Source organism: Trachemys scripta, chromosome 9 (assembly GCF_013100865.1).
Source record: "Trachemys scripta elegans isolate TJP31775 chromosome 9, CAS_Tse_1.0, whole genome shotgun sequence".
Lineage (NCBI taxonomy): Eukaryota > Metazoa > Chordata > Testudines > Emydidae > Trachemys > Trachemys scripta.
In genome coordinates, this window is record NC_048306.1 from 57,124,157 (window position 1) to 57,151,417 (window position 27,261).

At 45.0% G+C, this 27,261-nt stretch overlaps 1 protein-coding gene across 1 annotated transcript in view; it reads right to left on the reverse strand.

The window, feature by feature from the left end:
• The window catches only part of HS6ST1 (heparan sulfate 6-O-sulfotransferase 1), a 276,195-nt gene that overhangs the window by 119,263 nt on the left and 129,671 nt on the right, over positions 1-27,261 (reverse strand). The window lies entirely within an intron of this gene.

The following is a 27,261-nucleotide window of genomic DNA, read 5'->3' on the forward strand; positions in this document are numbered from 1 at the left end:
ACAAAAGAAGAAAAATGAAAAGTTAAATAAATAAAGCAGGGAGTAAACATCTTTGATCTGTTTTATCCCTGTCTTTTATGCTAAATTTAACTCAGATCCACAGGATTTAGACAGGCCTTGCTCAGCTCATCTTGCTAAATCTGACTTAATTCCCCCCCTACCACCCACCTTCCCCACCCCATCCCACCCCTACCGACCCCCATGTGTGTCAGCATCTGTGGCTTTTACACATCTGAAGAATCATAGTCCCTCTATTACAGGGGTTCTCAAACTGGGGGTCGGGACCCATCAGGGGGTCACAAGATTATTACATGGGGGGTCATGAGTTGTCAGCCTCAACCCCAAACCCCGCTTTGCATCCAGCATTTATAATGGTATTAAATATTAATTAAAAACACTTTTTTATATAAGGGGGGGTCGCACTCAGAAGCTTGCTATGTGAAAGGGGTCACCAGTACAAAAGTTTGAGAACTACTGCTCTATTGCATAGGGTACTACCTTACAGAGGCACAGGAAAGTTTGCTTTAATTAAATTTGGCTTCATGTGTGTTGGGTGCCAGCTGCTGAAGGCTGAAGAGCGACAAATGAAGGAGAAGACAGAGAGGGAGACGCCTTTAAAATCCTTAAAAATATGGAGGAGCAAATGGATTTTTGGTGATGCAGAATGGGGAAAACTGTGCGCATTTTTGCTGAAAATGTGGACTTTCCATTCCAAATAAGACAATTATTGTATATGACAGGGAGTGACTACTAAGATCACAAAGGCAGAGTTTGCCAAAAATGGCGTACAGAATTCTGGAAGTCCTTTGAGCAGTACATTAGGCAAGGCTGGACAATAAAGAGTTCATATCTCATTATAGAACTTGACATTTGAATTCAAATTTATTATGTCAACTAGAATTTGGCTTTTCCTTTCTAAAGGATTACCTTTCTGGGTTTCAATGTATGCATGTGTTGTATAAGGGGAAGTATGGTACCATCAACATTATCTTACTTCTCCCACACCAAACGATTCATTTGAGTTTCGCTTTTCTTCTTCCCTGAGGGAAGCCTTCCTGCACTCACCATTAAGTGAACCCTGCCTGTACAAGAGTAAGTCTCTAAACGACTCCATCTGAAACACTGTCCTTTCCATTTTCAAGCAGAATTAAGTTGAAAGAAAAAATATCTGCTTTTCAGGAAGTGCTATGTAAATCAGCAATCTCCACTATGACCTGGCAGAGGGAAGGCAAAGCCTGTGTGAGATAAGACTCATATAGAGGAGAGGGCGAGATAGATTTCTGACTTTACTTGCCCGATTCTTCCACTCTCTCAGAAGTCCTTATACTGGAATTTCCACTCTACCATTGAGACTTACTGAAGATCTGCCTTTAACCACGTTTTGCAATGTTACAGTTTGTAACAAGAGGGGATGTGGTATATAAAGTGTCAGGGCAATAGGGTCAGTCTGAAATAAGTTATTTCAAAACTATTACAGCTTTTTTAATAAGAAAAAGCGATGGCATGGTTGGCATAGCAGCTGAAGACAGCTGTTCACATGGGCTATGTGTTTGATAACTACTGGCATGGTATGACCAAACTAGGGCTTACAACACCCCTGTTGCAGGAGAAAGGACCTCCAGGGGACATTCCAATGAGATTCACTTCTGATGTTATATAAGTAATTTGTAGCCACCAAGACTTTGATATAGATAGAGAAATCAACTGATCCATATAACCTAGGAAAAAAGGATACAGATCTTACTGACCTTCAAAAGACACTGCAAGAGCTAGGGTAGAAATATCACATTTGACAACAAGCAGAAAGGGGAAGCAGCGACCTTACAGCAAGAGCCCTCGGATAGCTCTATGAGGCAGGAGAAAACCTCCAAGCTTGGTGGGGGCAGAGCTGCTCTGAATTATGCAGCAATGATTACAAATTCTTTCGATAACCTTTGGTGACGTGGAAGTAATTCTAAATGTACTCCATAAAGTGAACCTATATAACCAATGCATGTTTATTGCACTCTAGCCCAGGAGTACTGCTGCTGAGAGGCTAAGGAGATATGCAGAAAGGGAGCCTTTATGAACCTCCTGGCTGGATGAAGCAGCTGGGGAACGAAGCAATTAGAGGTGATCACTAGAAGGCAGAGCTAGGGTTACTTAGGTGCCTTAGCTCTGCATCTTCAGATCATAGCATGTCTACATTTCTTTTACATTTAACCTTAGCCTTTGTAATGCTTGTTTCTGGGATAGTTACCACATCGGTGTACCTTTATGTTGCCTATAAGTACTCAACCGTAACACCAGTTTAATGTAGTTTTTAATCTAAGACTATACCCCCCACCCCCATGGATCAATACAAATCCTGCCATTATAGGATCCCAATACAGTGTACAGGAATACTTCAGAGTTATAGCTGGGATAGTTGGACCTGTAACATGCTTTCTATGATGTACTGATTGTATTTTGTTAACCTTTGTGCTTTTAAAAACAGTAACACACACAATGTAATGAGAGTTTACATAAATGCATTTTACATGTGTATTTAACCTTTGCACAATTCCTCACTTAAGTGGCTAAAGAGCTGTTAAAACCAGAATTTTTCAATGTTTGGGCTACTGTTCGGTTTTACAGCATTTTGTTAACCAGATATTTTAACTCAAACAAGATAAAAGGAGATGGAATTCACCTTTTAAGTAATCGTGACTAATAGAAACAGTGGTACTGTGAGCAGTGATAATGAAGGCAGCAGTGAGACCGCCTTTGGAGCACCACCCCAGTGGTGGGGGAACAAAATTGATGTTTAAACCGTCGTGAATGCTGTGTGGAACTGGGATGAAAATAACTTTCAGTGTCTCTAGAGCATCCATTGTCCCAAGGAAAGAACCATGTGTAACAGCTGCTGCATTTCCCCAAATGGCACTCACTTTAAAGACTGGATAAAACCACTGTAGGGAATATCTGTACTAGAAGCCCCACTTCTCCCACTCCACTTCAACGTAACTCCGGAACAATGTCTACATGATGAAAGTATCCTCTTTAACGTATCCTCTTTAACGGAACACTGTCTCTCCAAGGCTGAGTCTGAATTTTAGTCCCTCACATTCTGTAAACAAAAAGAAGCCATTAGAGGCCTGAGGGGTAGGGGAAAAGCAGTGACAGGGTTCTTTTAATTAGGTTGAAAACTAACTTGGTCAGAATAGCTTGTCTGTATCAATAGCCCTAATTGACTGCTCTGAAGCCAGACAGAGCGAATAAAGCAGGGGTAATTATTGTCTGTGACAATGTGACTGACAAGCTTGTCCCCTTGAGGAGAGTGCAGAAAGCCTATTGTCCATCCAAGCCCCAAACAGAAAGAATTCACTTTCTGAGAACTCCATTAAAAAGCACACTGGAGGGCTGGGAGATTTGGCAGTGGTGGTGATTGGGTTATAGTCATTTCATACAGTGCATCTGAACAAACAGCTCAGGTGTATTAGCTGGGGAAGGGAGGAGAGAAAGGTTGAGGAGGAGAGAGGTGTGGTTTTGCCCTGGGGAAGAGAAGAAAAATGAGAACAGACAACAAAGGGACTGCCCTGCTCTTGTTGCAGCATACCAAACGATTATGGGCTAGCAGATTTTCAATTCAGCATCATGGCCTGTCTTAAAAGAGTGTTGCTCTAGGTCAACTAGAAATAAACAGAATGCGACTGAAAGGGCGATGCTGTGCAATCTAGCTTCTCACATACAGAATGGTTACGCCTTGCAATGTTGCTCGCTACAATGCCAGTCATAGGCTTGAAAGCATGCCAAAGATTTTTTTATATTATGTTTTACAATTATTGTGATTTCAGTAGAACCTAGAAGCTCCAACTGAGATCAGGGCCCCACTATGCTAGCCTCTGTTCAGAGTAAGAGACAGTCCCTCTCCCATAGAGCTTTCATTCTAATTAGACAAGACAGACAAAGGGTGGGAGAGGAAACTGAGGCACAGAGAAGTGAGGTGATTTACCAAGGTCACTCAGCAGGTCAGTGGCAGAGCAAGGAACAAGACTCCTATCTCTTGAGTGCCAGTCCTTTGCTCTATCCATAGATCTCACCACCTCCCCTGAATTTATTTTTATTTTACAGATAAAGAAGGAATATAAAGAATATATATACACATAAAGAAGGGAAAATTCTCCATCAGTCAACGCCCATGCTTACTTTTTTCCTCACTTTAAAGCTTGTTAATGGTTGTGTGTTTAGGGAGGTAATTTAGAGAATGCTGAAAATTAAAAGTCAATGTTACCAGAGGCACTAATTTCATTTTAATTCATTTCATTATTTAATGAATGATTTCCACTCTTTCCAGCACCCTTCCCTGTGAACATCCCAGAGTGCTTCACTCTAACAAAAAAAAAATCAAATGTAATCCCAAACAAGGCACTGCTATGCATTACAAACTTACAAGAATGATTCAGCCAGCAGAGTATGGGGTCACCCAGATACCTGATGATTCTTTACCAGTAGCAGATCAGTGTAGGCTCACCTCAGGTACATAGGGCTGCCCCCTACACTGCTGGAAAGCAGTACTAGGGGAGCATTGCCTTGTGCTGCAAATTACAGGGGGACAGCAAGCCTTGATTCATAGTCTGTAGGGAGAGGGACGTTAATAGCTGGAGGCCTGCGACCTAAAGAAGCACCCTTGAGCAGACCATGAGGGTGAAGAAATTAAGTTACACCTGGAACTGTGACAACTACTTTTCTGACTACCAGGGACTGAACCAGGGACCTCCAGAGCAGAAAGCAGGAATCTGTCTACAGCATGAGGTAAAGAGCTAGGCTCTAGAGCAGGGGCAGGCAAACTTTTTGGCCTGAGGGCCGCATCGGATTTTGTAAATTGTATGGAGGGCCGGTTAGGGGGGGTGGTTGTGACCTGGCCCCCACCTTCTATCTGCTCCCCCCCCCAGTACTCCTGCCCCATCCAACCCCCCCTTCTCCCTGTCCCCTGACTGCCCCCAGAACCCCTGCCCCCGATGGCCCCCTGTAGCCCCGTCCAACGCCCCCACCCTTCCTGACTGCCCCCCGGGACCCCTGCCCCCATTCAACCCCCTGTTCCCCCCCGACCCCAATCCACACCCCCACCCCCAACCACCACCCCGAACTCCCCGGCCCTCTATCCAACCCCCTCTGGTCCCTGCCCCCTTACTATGCTGCCTGGAGCACCGGTGGCTGGCAGCGCTACAGCCACGCCGGCACCGCCACCACGCAGCACAGAGCACCAGGTCAGGCCGGGCTCTGCAGCTGTGCTGCCCCAGAAGCTCACAGCCCCGCCGCCCAGCGCATTGCCGCCCAGCGCATTGCGCTGGCGGTGGAGCGAGCTGAGGCTGCAGGGGGAGGGGGAACAGCAGGGGAGGGGCCAGGAGCTAGCCTCCCGAGCCAGGAGCTCGGGGGCTGGGCAGGACGGTCCCGCAGGCCAGATGTAGCCCATGGGCCATAGTTTGCCCACCTCTGCTCTGGAGGCAGGGGCTGTAAAAGACTCATATCTCCTGTGAATCAGGCACAGAAGGGGACGAACACCACACACTGCCCAGGGGGTGACACTGGCAGTTGTGCTGAAAGACAGATGGGCTAAAAGAGAACAGAGGGTGGGTACACTTGCCATGACTTCTCATTGGATGCAGAAATAGAAGGCTGGGCAGATGACAAACCTCGTGACTACAGGTTTGGGGAAATTAAATGATTTTTTTCAGTGTGAACAAGGCAAAATTTGATGCAGAAACACTGTGGTGTAGGGTTTGTTGTTTTTTTTTGCCCAAAGCCTTGTGGTTTCTGAGCATTTCAATGCAAAGATTTCTTTTTTATTATTTTGAGAAGTATGGATAATTAATGGAACTGGGATTGAAATAACCCGCCCACACCAGAAATCTGAACTTCTGTGCAACCTGGACAGAAAGCATTTCAAATATGAAAGCCAGGCTAATTGGAACCATACTGCCATAGGCAAAGCACTCCAGCTCTTCCTCTTGCCCCTAAAGGCACTGGGAACCTCTTTTTCCCCCTGGACCATTCCTGGAAGGCATGGCTGTTAATCTGTCTCAATAGCCAGCTTCCTAAACTCGGGACATACAGACTCTGCCCGTAATGGGGATCCAATTATTCCTCAAAGCTACATGTTGGGATTTTGAGATGTGGCGCGATGACTCTAACCCTATAATGAAGAGTCACTACTGTCTTGCATGTACTTCATGCTTTGAATCTATTTGCGTTTTTAAGCTGCTGGCCCCATTAAGAGGGACGCTGTTCTCAATTAAAACCAGCCCATTGCTTCCCCAAGTTTAATTAGGAGCAGGGCTGTTCATTCTGGCACCAGCAGTATTTTGTTTTCAATTAATTGGCTTATCAGGCAACAGATGCCAGTGCCTTCTTTTCTCCTCTCCTCACTCTCCTGAGCACCCTATCACCACCTTCAAAACCTCTGAGAATGATTTTAAAGAGAGCACTTTCAGTAGCTTTTATTGGAAGGGTAAACAAAACTGCCCTTTAAGAATCTGTGTTGCAATGCAGACAGAACGCACAGAAAATGTCTGTCCTCTCTATATGATAGCATGGATAACAAAAGCTGAGTAGGGCAGGATGAAATGTGAAGGAAATAACAGTTTGAAGAAGCATGGGCTGGTATCTCTATTTTAGTCTTGCCTTGAAGTGCAAGAGGAAAGGATGGGGAGGAATGGGGGGGGGGGGAGTGCTGCTAGTTACTTTTCTTAATGAAAAATCATGCATCATATTTCAGACCTTTCTACAAGCATTCCATGAATCCATGGTGCTGTCCCCCAGGTCCCTGATTTCAGTTGACCCTTGACTCTGTGTGTGTGTGTGTGGACTTCTAACAAGGATTGTTGGGGGGGGGGGGGGGGGGGGGCTGGATGCACTCCTCCCAGTCAGCTGGCAAAACACGCAGATCGCCCACAACTGTACTGTTCCATCAGCAAAATTTTGTCAGATTGCTGCCTTTGGATTCCCTCTCCCCTTTACAGCTGTCTCCTACTGCTAGTTCAAGCATTCCCAGTCAGACAGCCTCAGCCCCTTCTACACTGCAAAGCCTCCATGATATGCTACTCACTGACCCAAGAGCCTTCTCCATTCTTCAGTGCAGGCTACCCATAAGCGCTTCTATTCCTGCCAGGAGCTCTCTTCACAGCAGCTTCCCATCCTCCTGCCTCTGGCATCCCACTGCCACTGGACAGTGAAAGCCTCCCTTGTTTAGCAACTGTGAAGTGTGACATGGCTTCCAGGCTTAATACAGAGGTGTTAACTGCTGAAGCTTAAAAACAAGAGACTGACACTTATTTTGTCCCATAAAGTAGTACCCAGTCATAGCTCTTACATGGTATTGGCAGATGAAAACATAACCCTGCATGAAATACCCTATTCTATTAGGTCAAGGGAATGAGAACAGTTTGATTTGTTGAAGTTTAATCCTTCCTTCTGACTACTTTACCAATGGGGATGCTTCCCTCTTCTACCTCTCAGTCCCCACACAACTTACCTTCACTCCCTACTTAGAACACTCTCGTTTCAGCCACGAGGCCTATCCAGACAGATTCCTAACTTTAAAGAAGTGTTAAATGGGAGACGAGAAAAATAGGAGGGGGCAGCTGGGAGGAAACATTGTGTGCTCACTTTCACTAGTCAAATCCTTGCTTATGGCTGCATCCTACCCTTCCCCCCTTCCCCCAGTCCCTTTGCTTCATGATCTATTTTCATATACTTGCCCATTACAATGGAATCTGAACATTGCCTATACAGAACAACTAGGGCCCTACCAAATTCACGGCCCATTTTGGTCAATTTCACAGTCATAGGATTTTTAAAATAGTAAATTTCATGATTTCAGATATTTAAATTGGAAATTTCATGTGTTGGTAACTGTAGGGATCCTGACCAAACTCTGAAAGCAGCAGCACAGAAGTAAGGGTGGCATAGGTGGGTACTTCCTTCAGAACAGCCAGCAGCCACCACTCTCCAGCCACCCAGCTCTGAAGGCAGCCCTGCAGAAGTAAGGGTAGCAATACTGCACCCCCTCTACAATAACCTCACGACCCCACCCCCAACCCTCTTTTGGTTTGGGACCCCCAGTTTGAGAAACGCTGGTCTCCCCCGTGAAATCTGTATAGTATAGGGTAAAAGTACACAAAAGACCAGATTTCACGGGGGAGACCAGATTTCATTGTCTGTGATGCATTTTTCATGGCCATGAATTTGGTAGGGCCTTAAGAATGACTGATCTTGTCTACTGTAGATATTCATCTATAAAACACCTGGTAGAGAATATTTTCCTAATATACAGCTAGGAGACCATTTATAAAAGACTCCTCCCACTCCCCCTTAGTGGATTCCTGATGTGCCCAATGACTCTCAAAAGGATTCTGTCTTTATGTCACACCACGCCCTGACTCCCGCAATCATGGCAGATTATCTCCACAACACTAGCACCCCGACAACCTAGGGAGAGCTTCCAAAGCCACCAACCTTCAGAGAGATTTCAATTTATCAATAATACTGAGACATACTGATGTACAGTGGATCAATTGGTCTGATAAGTGATATAATTCTTACATGAGAGAATAAGCTACTCCTGCAGCACCCAACATGTCATTTTATTTTGGATTCTCTTTTAACAACCTTAACATTTTTACAAAAAGTCACTTTTAAAGCTTAAATTCAAGTGGAGTGGTTTTGAAAGGTGCTGGATTGATAGCTCTGTAGGCTAAAGTCCCCTGTTCATCCACAGGACAGATTCAGTAAAGACTACAGCAGCAGCAGACGTCTTCAAAATGCCCCAAAGTGCTTTGATGCCATCTGCCAGGGGCCACAATTCAAATGAGATTACCACAGTCACCATGTTCAATTGAGGCTCAGTTGTTGGCCTCTTTGCTGAGATTAAAGCCCTGCTACAAGGGTAACATCTAAACCTCAGAATCCCTCATAGTTAAGCACTGCACAGATGTAACAAAAGACTGCTCTTGCCCCACAGAGCTTCAAGTCTAAATAACTGCATTTAAACACAGTCAGGGCCGGTGCAACCATTTAGGCAAACTAGGTGGCTGCCTAGGGCGCCTAGTGGTTGGGGGCGCCTAAAAGCCTGCTCAGGCAAGGAGGTGGAGTGGAGGTGAGCTGAGGCGAGGGGGTGCGGGGAGGGCTGCCCGCAGTAACGGGAGGGGCACACAGGGGAACCACTCCCCGCCCCGGATCACCTCCACTCTGCCTCCTCTGCTGAGCACACAGCCCCTGCTCTAAGTCTCCTCCAATCGGCGCCGCAAGCCTGCGAGGGGAGGAGAATTAGAGCAGCGCCGGAGTGCTCAGCGGAGGAGGCGGAGCCGAAGCGAGCTGGGGCGGGTTCCCCAGGCAGGTTTAGCTGCCGCAGAGGGGAGGGAGGCTCCCCGGGCGGGGTGGGGGGCGGCGGGCTCCCCGGGTCGGGGGCTGGGTTAGCTGCCGCAAGGGGGGAGGGGGCGCAAGGTGGAAGTTTCACCTAGGGCGTGAAACTTCCTTGCACCGGCCCTGAACACAGTTGTGAAGCACGAGACTTAACTACACCTCAAAAATACCTGTGCTGGGGGAGCTGGTTACCACACCTCTTTCCCCAACATGGCTAAAGCAGCGCCGTGCTTTATGGAGTAGAGACTGGGACTATTACCATGCTTCAGACCTGTCCCAGAACCATGCTATAGCCTTGGACAGACCAGGGCTGAAGCGTATTTCAGAGACATGATTAAACTCCAGTTAGGGTCCCAATTCCAGGCTGTGAGATGTAACTGCATTTTAGCCCTCTCAGGGGACAACGGTGAGGTCAAAGGCTGTTTTTACAATATAAACAGACTGACAGTTGGACTAATGTGTGGGCAGGAAGAAAACACGTAATAACTATATTAAGGAACCATGGGTAAAAATGCAGTGCCCTAAAAAACCCCACTCACAATCACATTTCACAACTGTGTTTAAACTTGGCCATTTTTTGCAATGAAACTGAGGCCTGAGGAAGTCATAAATCCCAAATGTGGAGGTGGACTTTGGGATGTGGACACCTGTCTCCTATGAATTGGCTTGAAATCACTCACCAAATTTCAGGCATCCTACGAAACAGCTGTCAGATGATGACTCTTAGTTATTTCCAACTCCAGCCAGCTTTAACTGGTGACAGGGATGAGAATGACCCCATAGCCTACTACTCATCATCATGGTTGCCAGGGGTCTGGTTTTTGACTGGAATGTCCAGTCGAAAAGGGACCCTGGTGGCTCTGGTCAGCACCACTGACCGGGCCATTAAAAGTTCAGTTGGCGGGGCTGGCAGGCTCCCTACCTGGCTCCACGCAGCTCCCGGAAGCAGAGACATGTCCCTTTGGCTCTAAGCCATAGGGGTGGCCAGAGGGGCTCCATGCGCTGCCCCTGCCCCATGTGCCAGCTCCACAGCTCCCATTGGCCGGGAACATGTCGCCGCTTCCAGGGAGCCCCCCCCCCCCCGAGGTAAACGCTGCCCAGAGCCTGTTCCCTACACCCCCTCCTGTACTCCAACTCCCTGCCCCAGCCTGGAGACCCACCCTGCACCCAAACTCCCTCCCGGAGTCCACACTGCTTCACATACCCCAACCCCCTGCTCCAACCCGGAGCCCCCTCCCGCACCCTGAACCCCTCATTTATGGCCCCACCCTGGAACCCGCAACCCCAGCCCAGAGCCCACACTCCCTCCCACACCTCAACCCCCTGCATCAGCCTGGAGCCCCCTCCCACACTCTAAAACCCTCGGCTCCACTCCTGAGCCCGGAGCCCTCTCCTGCACCCCAAACCCCTCATTCCCAGGCGCACCCCAGAGGCGGCACCCCAACCCCTGCCCCAGCCCAGAGCCCCCTCCCACACCCTGAACCCCTCAGTTCTGGCCCCACCCCAGAGCCCGCACCCTCACCCCCTCCTGCACCTCAAACCCCTTCCCCAGCCTGGTGAAAATGAGTGAGTGAGGGTGGGGGAGAGTGAGCGACAGAGGGAGGGGGGGATGGAATGAGCATGGGTGGGACCCTGGGGAAGGGGTGGGGCAAGGTATTCGGTTTTGTGTGATTAGAAAGTTTGCAACCTTACATCGCCATCTGGCTGGTCCTCTCTGTTCAACTCCCCTCGACAATTTTTACCTTATGGACTTCATTTCTGAACACTGTACTACAGAGGGACTTAAACTGCCCCCTCATATCATTGCTTTTTTGCTTTTTGGTATAATAAGAGTAAACTGCTTTTCCATTAAGCAGCTGGATCAGCTCAGGCTTAAGACTGACTGTCCTTAATTAATTTGATATAATTCAATTTAATTTAGAAAAACATAAGTAGCCCAAGGGAAAAGCCCTCTACTGTGCCTATAACTGAAAGTGGTTCCAATTCAATATCATCTTTCATGGAAATTGTGAATGTGAAAGATAGTCATATAAAGAGCTAGTTTAGAATGGAAATATTACACAATAGCAGCTGACAACAGTAAACCAAAAATGGGAGTGAGGAGGAGATGAACAGTGAGACAATTGGCAAGATTCATCCCTAGTTTTAGAGAGAAATGAATTCCTAACATCAAGATCTGGTCTTTGGAAAATAAAAGGAAACTGGGACAGTTAAAGCTCGGAAGACAATGTTAGTATCAGAACTACGCCCTTTCTCTGTTCAACTGTATTAAAGTTCAAAAAGAAAAGTACATGGTGGGATGCAACAACTAACTAGGGAGAGAAAATCGCCTATCTGTGCAGAGTGAGACAAGGAAGTGACAGAACCAGAAACCATGAGAACAGAACCATATTATAACTGGATTCAAAAGCAATTGCCTAGGGCAGTTCTGCAAATAAATTGGTTCTGCTGCCTATTGTGGGCAGGGAAATTATTATTATTTTGAAACAACAAAGCTAGCATACTCTAAATTCCTCTCCTAGCATGTCTACAAGTTTGAGAACATGGTTGTAACTCTCCAATTATGTTAAGTGTGGAACACAAACCATGTTACAATTGTACTTGGTAGTAACCGTATTTTAAAAGTGTTTCAAACATGATTACAAGCAATAATGCAGAAAGGGCCAAAGAGACTCCAGTGCATTCTAAATAGGCATCTGCTGAGGTTAAAGACAAATTCTCATTAGCTTATAGAGCATTACTTTTGCTTTATGAGACTGAGAAACTATGAAAACTATAGGGGGAGGCTGTTGTCTTTCACCCTCATTAGCACCACATATTGGGGAAATGCTGACAATTTTGGCCAACCACCATTTTTCACAGAGGTTGGGCCTGTTGGGTTCTCAGGTTGGTGAGCAATCCTTTCCCTGCCAGTCATAATGGCTAAAATCCAGTGAGATTAGAAGGAACCTCTTCCCTCCCTTTTCTCTATCCCACCATCCACAGATCACATGAATTATGCAAATACAGGAAGTTAATTTATTTTTCAGTGCTGGTAGTTTTTAGTTTATCCTCTAGGGGGTAATGGATATCATAGCAACAAAGCAACTCCATGGCAAATTGCACGCAGATTTTAAAAGGACATCAGCTAAAAATACCACAACTTCTTTTCTTTTAACCTACAGTTACAACTGCTTAGGATTGCTGTAAGTGAAAGAGCAGAGGGAAACAAAGATTTTTTCTGCATTTTCTCTGGTTTGTTTATGTAGGGTGAAATTCACCAGTGTACTGATGCCCATTAGCACAAGGTCAATCCATTAATGAAGTCCCACTTACACCCTACTGAGAGGATTAGACAGACAAGGTGTATGAGGTAATATTTTTTATTGGGCCAACTTGGTGAGAGAGACAAGCTTTCAAGCTATACAGAGCTCTTCTTCAGATCTGGGAAAGGCACTCAGCCCAGGTCTACACTACAGATATATTGGTATAACTACGGTCACTCAGGCTGTGGATTGCTCACACTCCTGAGCGACATAGGTTCACCAACCTAACCCCTGGTGTAGACAGCACTGTGTCAGTGGGAGAGCTTCTCCTGTCAACATAACTAACGCCTCTTGAGGAGGTGGATTAACTATGTCGATAGGAGCAGCTCTCCCATCAGCATGGGAGCGTCTTCACTTAAGCACTGCAGCTGCGCTGATGCAGCGTTTTAAGTGCAGACCTGTCCTCAGAGTGTCACAGCTAAGTACAAATCTGAACAGAGAGTTTAGCATAAGTAGTTAGCGCACATTCTAACAGAACATTCAAGGTGAAATGGCCGTTAACAACTCTGCAGTCACAGGACAAAAAGGGGGATCAGTGGGTTACAGATTATCGTAATAAGCCATAAATCCAATGTCTTTATTAAGACCATGATTTTTAGTGTCTAGCAAAGTTATGAATTTAAGCTCCCAGGCTCGTCTTTTGAAAGTGTAGTGCAGGTTTCCATTGAGGATGAGGACTGATAGATTAGATATAGAGTGATTGCTTTGTGAAAAGTGTTCACCCACAGGTGATGTGGTGTTTTTGTCTTATTTATCCTGTGTGAGTTCATTCGAAAGTGCAGTGATTGTCTGGTTTCACCCACATAGCTGTTACTGGGGCATTCAGTGCACTGGATGAGGTACACCACATGTTATGATAGGCATGTGGAGAACTCATGGATCTTGAAAGGTGTGTTGTGGGGTGTTTTGATTATTGTAGCAGCAGAGATATGTCTGCAGGTTTTGCATCTGCTGTTCTGGCAGGGCCTGGTGCTGCTTTGTGTTGGTACATCCTGGTCTGTGGGGAACTTACTTCTGATGAAATTTCTTTCAGGATGGGGTCCTCATTGAGTATGGGTTGTAGTTGTTTGATGATACCCTGTATGGGCTCCAATGTGGGGTGGTAGGTGACAAGTAGGGGTGTGCGGCCAGAGGAGGCTTTATTTCTGTATTGAAGCAAGTTCTCTCAGGGTATTTGGGTGGCCTGTTCCATGATGCCATCTATTTCTCTGGTGGAGTGTCCTTGTTTGGTGAAGGTGGTTTTGAGTGTGTTAAGGTGTATATTCCAGACTTTCTACTTGGAGCATATTCTGTGGTACCTGAATGCCTGGCTGTAGATAACAGACTGCTTGGTGTTTTTCAGGGATGGTTACTGGATCTATGAAGGTGATCCAGCTGTGACACTATGAGTACCTTTCCCAGACTTGAAAAATATCTCCGTCTAGCTTGAAAACTTTTATCTCTCACCAGATGAAGTTGGTCCAATAAAAGATATCACCTCACCCATCTTGTCTCGTTAATACCCTGGACCGACATGGCTACATCTATACTACATGAATGTAAGTGGAAGTTCAATAGTGTGCAGGCCTTTTGCGGAGCCTCTGCACAGGGCTGATTTTCAACCTGTCTCCCCCGGGTAGCTCTTTGTGCACAGTCAGTTTCCTTTGGTTGTCTTTCACACAAAAACAGGTGAGAGAAAAAAGTTGGTTTAAAATAGGAAAGGGACTGCAAATACTAGCAGAGAGAGGGAGAGGTAGTATTTGAAACCTGTTTTTAAAACACAGTTTTTGAAGCTAACTAAATTCCGCATTGGCTGTGTCCATTTAAGATGTCAAGGTGAAGAGTGAGGAGCTTAGGGATTTCGATGAGCTCAAAATGTCCCACTTCAAGTTAATAAAAATCACTTTCCCTATTGTCATTCTAATCTTAATGATAACAGGTCAGCACAATTTCCAAGCTAAAGAACCTTCTGAGATTGAATACTCATATGTTGCACAAATGTGGAAATCTAAAACAAGGCCCTTGTATTCAGTGAAACATCCCCTCATGATACTGGGCTGATTAGGGGGAAAAACCCACAAAAAACAAGGTATCTCAGGTTTTCTATTTAGGACGAATTACATTTGAGGAGAGGAAAAAGCATCACCTGTATGTTATAAGTTGTTACTAATCATGCCATTGTTTATCAGATGCTAAACAGTCTTCCCTGAGAGACTTTGCCGCTCTCCTGCCATAGACTCTGCAGAGGGGCCCTTGTAATAACACAGAAACACAGCCAAGTAAATTCCCTAGCCAGGAACACACTATGCATCCTGTTGTCACACTGGGGAAATGCATTTGGCAGCTGACTCATACCACATACTGCATGATAGTAAGGGACAGGCCAAACATAGGAGGGCATTGTGGGGATCTGTGGCTGGGGAGGGCAATTGCTTGCATATATATAAAATACCATGTTCCTGTTGGGTCTATTCATCAATTTCAAATGTCTACATCATGCCAGGAGGATTGTAACTGTCCAAAGCCAGGATTCAAATGTCCAGATCCAGGCTCCAGGAGGATCGGAAAGTTCCAACGAGGTTCTGAACCCAATACTCAGACAACAATGAGCATAATGGTGAGTGATCACAGGAGCAGCCTTTCAAACCCGTCTCCCAGATGCAATGAACAAGTCTAGAATAATGCTCACCAACTTTTCTTGTGGCAAGAGCACTGAGGAATCATCACTCTCATTTGCCACTTTAAACACATTCTAACAGAGGTATTTAAGAGCTCCTGACACCTCACAGAAAACATGGAAAGATTATCTATACACTGCATAGATTAAGTAAGTTCTAAAGAGAATGTGTTTCAGTGTACTGTCTTCCTGCTGTACAATGAATGACATCAGCATGAACCTACAATAACTGAAAAGCTCATCTGCTTATTCCTCAGCTGCAGTCAGAATTCTCCATGACATCAGAATACGTTTCTGTGTCAACCAACTGTGATGTCAAACAGATTATGTCATCATGTAGGAAATAAGCATCCGAGGCTAATGAATGTTACAGAAATTATAAATCTGCTCTTAATGTATGTCCCTATGTAGTACAAAAACCACCACCACCCAAAACAGAAATGCGTGTGCCCCTATGTAATAAAAAACACAGTAAATCTGACATATCATCATATACATTAATTTAGAGAGGACCAAATTTACAAAGACAAAACTACGGGAGCTCTTGGGTGCCAAGAGCTTTTGAAAATCTGACCCAAGTTTAAAAAAATTACTCCTTAAGATGTGTGTATGTCTTTAAGGATCATACATTCACATACTTAAATATCACTCAAACTACTAGTAAAAACAAAATAACACCCAATACAGATGTATCACTCTAACAGTGCACTGGGGAAGAATGAAATAAGGACTCATACTTATCATGGCCTTTAGAAGTCACACAATTATGCTGTAATAGGATGATGCACACCTGAGGCTTATTAGTAAATGCCTTTGGCTGCAGTTTGGGAGATTGCAAGGTTTGAACTTGCTAGGTTCAAAGCCAGACCAGGCAGCTGTCAATCTACGTTTCCTCATGTGAGCTTTGTAGTGCTTTCCTCTCAGCATTTTGGAAGACTGCTCTAGTTATTATAGCAATACCATCTTGGATTAAAACATAACACTCCCCTGGCCCCCCATTTTACACTGCTTTTAAAAGTGGACAGTACTAAGACACACACTCAGCTAATCCAGCAACACAGGAATGCAATAGTCCTTCAAGTTACAGGTGCCTGATTTGGCAAGATGAAAGCTAAAAGTCATGATCATCAGAAGGAAAAGTAGATAACATTTGTTAGGTCCATAACTGGACTCTCACAGCCTTAAAAGATGGCCTGCAAATGTGTTTGGAAAATTAGCTTCTATTTTTCTGTGATTAACTACAGATGAAACAGGCCTGTTAGGCCATTCTGTCCATCTCTCTGTAGGACTGTTCTTTACAGTACATTCACTATGATTTGTACAGTCTTCCCTTTAAGTCCCAATGTAAGTCTCCCACTTCTCTTGGGAGACTGACTGCTCCACAGCTGAAACCATCTCATCATCAGGATATTTTTCCTGATATTCTATCAGAATTTTTCTTTTCTTAGTTTCATCTCATTAGCCCCTGGCTCCACTCTAAATAATTACTCTCCTTCCTTGTCATTTTACACCCTTACATCTAACTGCATTTTCCTCATCCACTGATTCTGTAATTCTAGCAAACAAAGCAATAGGATTGGTCTGGCAAGGTTTATTCTATGTGAACTCCTGCTGTTGGCTGCTCATGGTTCCTGCTGCTCTCTAGGGGTATTGGGAGCCCCACAAGGCTCTTCTATCCAACATCCATATGAAACCACTGGGAGAGCTTGTGAGACAACATGGGCTGATGTGCTAGCAGTACCCAGACAACATCCAGCACCATCTCCCAGCTTTCTCAATATCTAGCCAAAATCAGAATCTGGATGAAGAGTAGTCGGCTGAAGCTGCACCCTGGCAAGACTGAACTGACAATGTTAGGAAGAAAGCAGCATTTCAAAAATCTCTCTCTAGAACAGCCTTTCTGTATCAAAAATTTTCCCAACATTCAGATTTTTTGACAGAACACAAACAAAAAGTTTTGAGTCATTGTGGAAAATTGGGAAATGTAATTATGCAAAAAAACTGTATAGTTCAAAAAGGCATTTTTCATCCAAAAAAGTAGACACATTTCTTTTGGTTATGCCAACTTCAACATATGTGCAATCTAACTAAGTTTACACCACATGCAGCAACACAACATACAACATGCTCAAGGAAGCCGGGTAATATAGAAACCACCTATTTAAAATATCCTGCCTTTAAATGCATTTAAATTCTCAACAATGATTTTATTTTACATTGTGTTTTGCAACTGCAGAGTTGTTACATAGTGTTTTTGAGAGAAATGAATGTTCCACGGATTTTCAAAACTTCTGTATTTAGCCTCAGATTTATAAATTGTTGAAAAGACAACAGAATCCAAATGTTGGTTTAAAGTTATCCCAAGAATTTTGCCTTATAATGCAAGTACCCAGGAGGTTTGTGTAAAGACAATCATAATAGCTAGTGTTGCCCCATGGATCACGCTTTGATCAGGGTAATTCAATACAAGCTGGCTCACAAGATGCATTGGTATGCCACCTTTATGCATTATCTGCATAGATGTTGGAGATGTAGAGTAGATTTGCAATAATCCCACATAAAATTTGAGACTGGTCTTCTGGAGTGCAAAGATAAGATAAATTGCTTTGCCGCTGGAGACCACCACAGACACCATCTTATCTCCATTCCTCTCTCTATATTCTCTGAGCCAGTAGGAAAAATAATTGGTTCTTCCTGGTTAGAACTGCTGCCAAAACAATAATCCTGAGGAACTAGAAACGGAAATCTGTACCACGTGAGGAAATGTGAATATACGCTTTACTGGACATTGCACAATGTGCGGAAGTTCCCTTTGGACGTTAGGACAAAATTGACAGATTTAATCTAATATGGAGGTTATTTTAGGCCTTATACTGTGAGCAATTGTTTTGAAGTGGGTTTTATTCTACTGATCTTGTCACTTTCGTACTTGTGGAATTGCAATAGTGTCCAGAGACAAAAGTCTTCCTCTGCTTTCCTCTCTATTCATGAATGGTATCAGAGCACCAAATTGGTACCTCTATCGATCACTAACAGCAAGTGAGAGTTCTTGGATAATAATTTGTTATGAAATGTCTCTGTGTAATACTCTGCTTGTATTTTCAGTTGCAATATGTGAGTATTCTCTGTATATATTTATACTACAGTATTTTTGTATACCCAACAATAGATGAAGAGCCACCAGAGACTATATGAAGACACTTCTGAAAGTGCAAATAAAATTAAAGTACCCTCACAAAAGGCTATAAAGGAAAACAGGAATAAGAGGTGAAGTTTTGTCATGGATTAAAGAATGGTTAATAAACTGGAAGCCAAGCATTGCATGTTCATTTCTCAGTGTTGGAAGAGATTAATAATGTGATGTCAGAGATCAGTACTGTTGAACAGGACTAGTACAGTTGAGTATATTTATTGTAGCAGTGCATTCTTTGAAGTAGAAGTCATTGGGAGCTTTGCCATTTATGATATAGCATCAGGCCTTTAAGGATTTGAAAGGAAGAGTGAATAGTGAGATAGTTTGCTGATGCTCCATTTATTTAGGTTGTATCCCAAACTGGGAGGGATTTTGAGGAACTCCAGAAGAACCTAACAAAAATAGGTCATTAGACAAAACGCTAGTAGATGAATTTCAACATAGAAAAGTATAAGGTAATGGGAAGGAATTAAGATTCTCTTATGATCTGATGGTGTCTTTCTTGTAATCTCTCAGAAAAAAGATCTAGGCATCATTATGGGCAGCTTACTGGCTAGCATGCAGAGACAGGCAAAATGCAATTAAAGTATCAACTTGTACTAAGAAGTGGATAAAGAATAATATAGAATGTATTATATTTTTATTGGGTAAATCAGTGATATTTCCTATACATGAATATTGCCATCTAGTTTGGTCTCCTCATCTAAAAAAGCATAGTAGAAAAGGTCCTGGAGAAAAGCAAAAAAAAATTATTAGAGGCATGTGAGTAAGTGTAGTCAACAATCCATTCCATGGTTACTGGATCCATCCCAGGACATAGGCAGGCCCTGTGGTAACAAGTGTGCAAAAAGGCTGTGCAGTTTAATAGGCAAGCCAGAGATCCAGGGAGAGCTACAGAATCTGAGAGTGGCGCACGTTTCAAGAATGAATATAGTTCACCACCCCTGACTCCTGTCTCTTCTCTAGTGCAAGGGACATAGAGAGGGGCTTCCATACGAGGAGAGATTAATTAAAAGACTAATTAATTTGGAAGAGAAGAGTAAAAGGAGACTCAATAGTTACATGAATTAATGAATGGTGTAGAAAAAACTAACTAGACACTTTACCATCTCAAAAGAAGAGGACAAAGAGGGCATTTGATTAAATTAAAAGGCAACAGGCTTACAAAAAAGGTAAATATTTTCTTATGCAATATAATTAACTTGTGGAACACACTGCCATAGAGATATTATTGAGGGACTTCTCTTAGATGAATTAATATTTGCTGCTGTTCTAGTAAGAATTCAATTATAGAGGATATCGATCTGCTTGGTTCAGAACAGAGACGACCTGTATCTGCCCATAGTGCGGGGGGGGGGGCAGAGTGAGGGCAGTGGCTTCAGCAGATGTTAGTGAGCATGTTCAGTACAAGCCAAGCAGCAAATTGCGGGGAGAGATGTGACCCCACATGCCCCCCCCTCCCCACGCATCGCCTTTGGTTCAGAGCATGAACTCATGACTCTCTGGGGTCATAAATATCTCCCACTCAAAAGCACTGCACAAGTAAGTACATAATGTGGGTTTATTCCTTTGTCTGAAACATTCAGCATTTCCCACAGTTTGAGACAGGATACATAACCACAATGAGCACTGTTCTGTGCCTACATGGCAATACCTATATTCACAGAGACTGCTCCAAGAAAGAAAGACAACTGCTAGCCTCAAAGATGAAAGAGGCTCTCCTACATGTGATGTGACCACCTTTTTTTGTTAAAACATTTACCGTACACCCTACTCTGTCAAAAATACATTTTGATATTTATTTCTAGAAAAAATAATGTTGTCCCCCTGACAGATGGGACTTCTGTTCCCCAGTCCCTCTGATTTGTGCATTTCCAGTCAGTCATGATGCAATAAGCCATGGTCACACATTGAAGGTAGCCAGTCCCAGATACAGATTCAATCACCTCCCAAATACTTATGAAACTGTATCTCCCTTAGAAGTCTACAGACAATATAACTAAAAAGACCAGAACCCCATGACCTAATGGAACAAAACAATCACTTGCAATCAAGACCCCCTGCAGCTTCTGCACCAATCACACTTGTTCACTGAATTACATCCAATAAACTGTAAAGGTGGCAGGTTTCAGAGTGGTAGCCGCATTAGTATGTATCAGCAAAAAACAACAAGGAGTCCTTTAGAGACTAACAAATTTATTTGGGCATAAGCTTTCGTGGGCTAAAACCCACTTCATCAGATGCATGGAGTGCAACATACAGTAGGGAGGTATAAACACACAGCATATGAAAAGATGGGAGTTGCCTTACCAAGTGTGGGGGGGTCAGTGCTAACAAGCCAATTCAATCTAAGTTGGAAGTAGGCAATTCTCAACAGTTGACAAGGAGTGAAATCACTTTTGTAGTGTTAATGAGGCCAGGGTAAACAAGGTGGTCATTTCAAACAGTTGACAAGAAGGTGTGAGTATTTAGCAAGGGGAAATTAGTTTTTGTAAAAATGAACAAGGAGTTGTTGACTAACATATTGATTTAGTTTCTGTAGTGTCCCATTCACTCCCAGTCTCTATTCAGGCCTAATTTGATGGCGTCCAGTTTGCAAATTAATTCCAGTTCTGCAGTTTCTCGTTGGAGTCTGTTTTTGAAGTTTTTTTGTTGAAGAATTGCCACTTTTAAATCTGTTATTGAGTGACCAGGGAGATTGAAGTGCTCTCCTAGTGGTTTTTTAATGTTATAATTCCGGATGTCGGATTTGTGTCCATTTATTCTTTTGCATAGAGACTGTCCGGTTTGGCCAATGTATATGGCAGAGGGGCATTGCTGGCACATGATGGCATATATCACATTGGTAGCTGTGCAGGTGAACGAGTCCCTGATGTGGTTAGGTCCTATGAATAGCTATGCGGACATATCAGAATAATAATGCAGAACGTTGATGGCATCATCCCCTACAGCAGCAGCACAACAATAGAGAATACAGAAATAGGCTAGAGCAGTGAAGGAAGCAATGAGAGCCCTCTATTCCTTCATTAAGAACTCTACTAAGTCATGACTACTTGAACTATCCTGAATAGTCAGCTGATTAACAAACCCAAACTGTATTATCCAAATCTCAGAGACGACCACCATTTATCACAAAGAACTGATTACTTTGCCGAACACATTAACTCACTACAAGCAGATCTCTCAAGGAGAAAATTCTAAGCTAGAGGAAAGATCAAGAACCAACTTGCCTTCCCTGACAGAGTTTAGACCAACCACAAAAGCAGAAGGGCTGACGTACATCTTGTCCAAGCTCTACAATTCAGAGTCCTGCCAAATATGCTTGGGTGAAAACCAAACAGACCAGAATCCATAAATATTTCCTTCGAAGAAGGCAACTTACCTATCTCTTTGAAGCATGCAAAAGTCCGAAGGTTTCAAGAAATGAACACCAGGTGGTTATGATCTGGCAAACTACCACCCCACCTCTGATTCCATCATGGTTACAGCATTCAGTTCTGCAACTACAGCATGATGATGCAACTACACCCATCCCTTGCAAAAGATGGGTACTAGTATGAAAAAGTTGGCTGAAGTTCAACCCAGGGAAGACAGAAGTTGTTCCGGCAGGAAGAAGGAAACATTTCAAGAAGTTAACTAAGAACCTGAAGCTGCACTGAAGGCATTTACCGTCGTTTGTCAAAAGAGTATATATACTGTATAGCCTTGGGATATGACAGTCATCACTATTCCTTGATAATCAAGCAGTGATAATACTAACACCTTTTTCCACCTCTGGATTGTCTGATGACTATGTCTGTTTCAGGGAGATGGACTAGATAACTAGGGCTCCGTGTCTGATGTCGCAGAAGTCGGACTCCGTGACTTCTGCAGTGGCGGGTGTGGCTGACACCAGGGCTGCCCAAGCAGCTAGCCCTGGGAGCTGGCTGCTCAGGCAGCCCTAGGGCCAGCCACACTGACCGCTGCTGGAGCAGCTGCACAGCCAGCTGCTCAGTTGGCCCCAGGGACCGCCCGGGCGGCGGGCAGCCCTGGGGGCGGCTGGAGCAGCTGGTGCTGCTGACCTTGGTGGCCTCCAGCAACCCATGCCTCTGGTCCCTGGGTCCCCTCAACACCCCTAGAGCAGCGCTCCCTCCCCCACCTTTCAGCTAAGATTTAGTCAGGGGTATATAGTATATATAGTACAAGTTACGGACAAGTCACGGGCCATGAATTTTTGTTTATAGCCTGTGATTTGTCCATGGACTTTTACTAAAAATACCCATGACTAAAACATAGCCTTATAGATAACCAATGAAATATTCTCCATCATTAACTGCTATTAGTATAGCGCAGCATTCCACTTGCAGCCAAAGAATAGCTGATGGATATTTTAACAAAGTCCCCCATAACCCCAGCATGATATGGTATCAACAACGTTAAACTGAAAAAAATATAGCCAAGGAATTAGACAAAGTCAGTTTCATGAAGGCAGAGAACAGAAATCCAAGTCATGGATCATCTCCTTTTTATTTCAAGTAGACTAAAGGTATGTCTACACTGCATTGTAAACCTGGGTCTGTGCTTGCAGACATGGTTTCCTTGCCTGCACTTAAGCAGCCACACTGCACTGTAAATCTGGGCTTACAATTGCTGTACCCAGGTCTCACCGCTTCTAGTGTGTCCTGAACAGACCTTCTGACTCAGGTCTGTGGCTTGAGTTGCATCTATACTGCAAAATGACAGGGACTGGACCCGAGTTACAGCAGGACTTGGGCTCTAGCAGGGTCTTAGGAGTACCTGCTGACCTGAGTCAGAGTGATTTGTGTGTGGATGGAAGGGGAACTTGGGCTCAAACCTAAGTCAGAACCTGGACTTCATATGTTGTGTAGAATGGGGGTATGTCCACACTGGAAAAAAACACCACCACCACCAACAGAGCAGCGAATCTCAGAGCCTGGGTTAACTGACTTGGGCTCACATTATGGGACTAAAATAGTAGTGCAGATGGTGCAGATGTTCCCCTCAGGCTGGTGGCTGAGCTCTGAAACCCGGGGGGCTGGGGGGGAGCTTGTGGGTGGATGTGGGTGCGTGTCTAAGGCCTGGTCTACACTACGGTTTTAGGTCAAATTTAGCAGCGTTACCTCGATTAAAGTCTGGACCCGTCCACACGACGAAGCCCTTTTTTTCGACTTAAAGGGCTCTTTAAATTGATTTCTTTAATCCACCTCCGACGAGGGGATTAATGCTGAAACCGGCCTTTCTGGGTCAGATTTGGGGTAGCGGGGACGCAATTCCACTGTATTGGCCTCCGAGAGCTATCCCACAGTGCTCCATTGTGACCGCTTTGGACAGCACTCTCAAATCAGATGCACTGGCCAGGTAGACAGGAAAAGGCCCGCGAAATTTTGAATTTCCTGTTTGCCAGCGTGGAGAGCACAGGTGACCACGCAGAGCTCATCAGTACAGGTAACTATGATTGAGTCCCAGGATCGCAAAAGAGCTCCAGCATGGACCAAACGGAGGTACAGGATCTGCTTGCCATATGGGGAGACGAATCAGTGCTAGCTGAACTCCATAGCAGTAAATTAAATGCCAAAACATTAGAAAAAGTCTCAAAGGGCATGAAGGACAGAGGCCATAACAAGGACACACAGCAGTGCTGCGTGAAAATTAAGGAGCTAAGGCAAGCCTACCACAAAACCAGAGAGGCAAACGGAAGGTCTGGGGCAGAGCTGCAGACATGCTGCTTCTACGCTGAACTGCATGCCATGCTAGGGGGTGCAGCCACCACTACCCCAACCCTGTGCTTTGACTCTGTCAATGGAGAATCACGAAACACGGAAGCGGGTTTTGGGGACGAGGAAGATGATGATGAAGACATTGAAGATAGCTCACAGCAAGGAAGCGGAGAAACCGGTTTCCCCAACAGCCAGGATACGTTTTTCACCCTGGACCTGGAACCAGTAACCCCCGAACCCACCCAAGGCATGCTCCCAGACCCTGAGGGCACACAAGGCACCTCTGATGAGTGTACCTTTGTAAATATTACACACGGTTTAAAAGCAAGCGTGTTTAATTATTAATTTGCCCTGGCATTCGCGGCCAGTACAGCTACTGGAAAAGTCTGGTAATGTGTATGGAGATGGAGCGGAAATCCTTCAGGGACATCTTCAGAAAGCTCTCCTTGATGCACTCCCAAAGCCTTTGCAAAAGGTTTCTGGGGAGGGCTGCCTTATTCCATCCTCCATGGTAGGACACTTTACCACGCCAGGCCAGTAGCATGTAATCTGGAATCATTGCATAACAAAGCATGGCAGTGTATGGGCCCGGTGTTTGCTGGCATGCAGACAACATCCATTCCTTATCTCTCTTTGTTATCCTCAGAAGAGTGATATCATTCACCGTCACCTGGTTGAAATAGGGTGATTTTATTAAGGGGACGTTCAGAGGTGCCCGTTCCTGCTCTGCTGAACAGAAATGTTCCCCGCTGTTAGTGATCATCCCAGAGAATTGGGTGTGGAGTGGATGGGAGGGGGGTTAGTTGGGTTTGTGCTGCCCGTTAATCCAGAAACCGCAGCCCCTCCTTTTAAATTGCAAACCCATTTTAAATGGCCAACCCAATGGCCGCTTGGTATGGGAAATGAGGGTGCTGCTGTTTGAAACCATTCCCACATGTTATGAAGGTTAAAAAAGCCAAAAGACTGTGGCTTACCATGGCTGCCTGCAAGCCGAATTCTGTTGCCTGGCACTGCGTGAGTGATCTCACACACCAAACTGGCAGGCCCTCAATATAAGAGGAAAAATTACACATATGCTGTGTAATGTGAACAGCAAGATTTAACGTGAAAGAATGTACCCATTGTTCTCTAAAATGTGTCTTTTTAACTACCAGCTCTCCCTTCTCCTCCACCAGCTGCAAATGTTTCTCCTTCGAAGAGGCTAGTGAAGATTACAAGGCGAAAAAGGCGCACTCGGGATGACATGTTCTCGGAGCTCCAGATGTCCTCCCACACTGACAGAGCACAGCAGAATGAATGGAGGCAGACAATGTCAGAGTGCAGAAAAGCACAATATGAACGTGAGGAGAGGTGGCGGGGTGAATCACGGGCTGAAGAGAGCAAGTGGCGGGCTGAAGAGGATAGGTGGCGTCAGCTTGCTGACAGAAGGCAAGAGTCGATGCTCCGGCTGCTGGAGCATCAAACTGATATGCTCCAGCGTATGGCTGAGCTGCAGGAAAGGCAGCAGGAGCAGAGACCGCCGCTACAGCCCCTGTGTAACCAACAGCTCTCTTCCCCAAGTTCCATTGCCTCCTCACCCAGACGCCCAAGAACGTGGTGGGGGGGCCTCCGGCCACCCAGCCACTCCACCCCAGAGGACTGCCCAAGCAACAGAAGGCTGGCCTTCAATAAGTTTTAAAGCGCAGTGTGTTCTTGTCCTTATCTCCTCCCCCACCCCACCCGGCGCTTCCCTCCTCCTCCACCCCTTCCGGGCTACCTTGGTAATAACCCCCCATTTGTGTGATGAATTAATAAAGAATGCATGAATGTGAAGTAACAATGACTTTATTGCCCCAGCAAGTGGTGATCGAAGGGGGGAGGGGAGGGTAGTTAGCTTACAGGGAAGTAGAGTGAACCGGCGTGTGCGGGGGTGTGTCTCATCAAGGAGAAACAAACAGAACTTTCACACCGTAGTCTGGCCAGTCATGAAACTGGTTTTCAAAGCTTCTCTGATGCATACCGCGCCCTGCTGTGCTCTTCTAACCGCCCTGGTGTCTGGCTGCACGTAATCAGCGGCCAGGCGATTTGTCTCAACCTCCCACCCCACCATAAATGTCTCCCCCTTACTCTCACAGATATTGTGGAGCACACAGCAAGCAGTAATAACAATGGGAATATTGGTTTCGCTGAAGTCTATCCAAGTCAGTAAACTGCGCCAGCGCGCTTTTAAACATCCAAATGCACATTCTACCACCATTCTGCACTTGCTCAGCCTATAGTTCATAGATTCTAGAACTGGAAGAGACCTCGAGAGGTCATCGAGTCCAGTCCCCTGCCCACATGGCAGGACCAAATACTGTCTAGACCATCCCTGATAGACATTTATCTAACCTATCTTAAACATCTCCAGAGATGTTGAACATCTCCTGACTCCTGTCCAGGCTGCCTGTGTATGGCTTCATGAGCCACGGCATTAAGGGGTAGGTTGGGTCCCCAAGGATAACTATAGGCATTTCAACATCCTCAACGGTTGTTTTCTGGTCTGGGAAGAAAGTCCCTTCCTGCAGCTTTTGAAACAGACCAGAGTTCCTGAAGATGCGAGCATCATGTACCTTTCCCGGCCATCCCACATTGATGTTAGTGAAATGTCCCTTGTGATCCACCACTGCTTGCAGCAGCATTTAAAAGTACCCCTTGTGGTTTATGTACTCTCTGGCTTGGTGCTCCGGTGCCAAGATAGGGATATGGGTTCTGTCTATCACGCCACCACAGTTAGGGAATCCCATTGCAGCAAAGCCATCCACTATGACCTGCAAGTTTCCCAGAGTCACTACTCTTGATACCAGCAGCTCTTTGATTGCGTTGGCTACTTGGATCACAGCAGCCCCCACAGTAGATTTACCCACTCCAAATTGATTCCCGACTAACCGGTAGCTGTCTGGCGTTGCAAGCTTCCACAGGGCTATCGCCACTCGATTCTCAACTGTGAGGGCTGCTCTCATCTTGGTATTCTGGCGCTTCAGGGCAGGG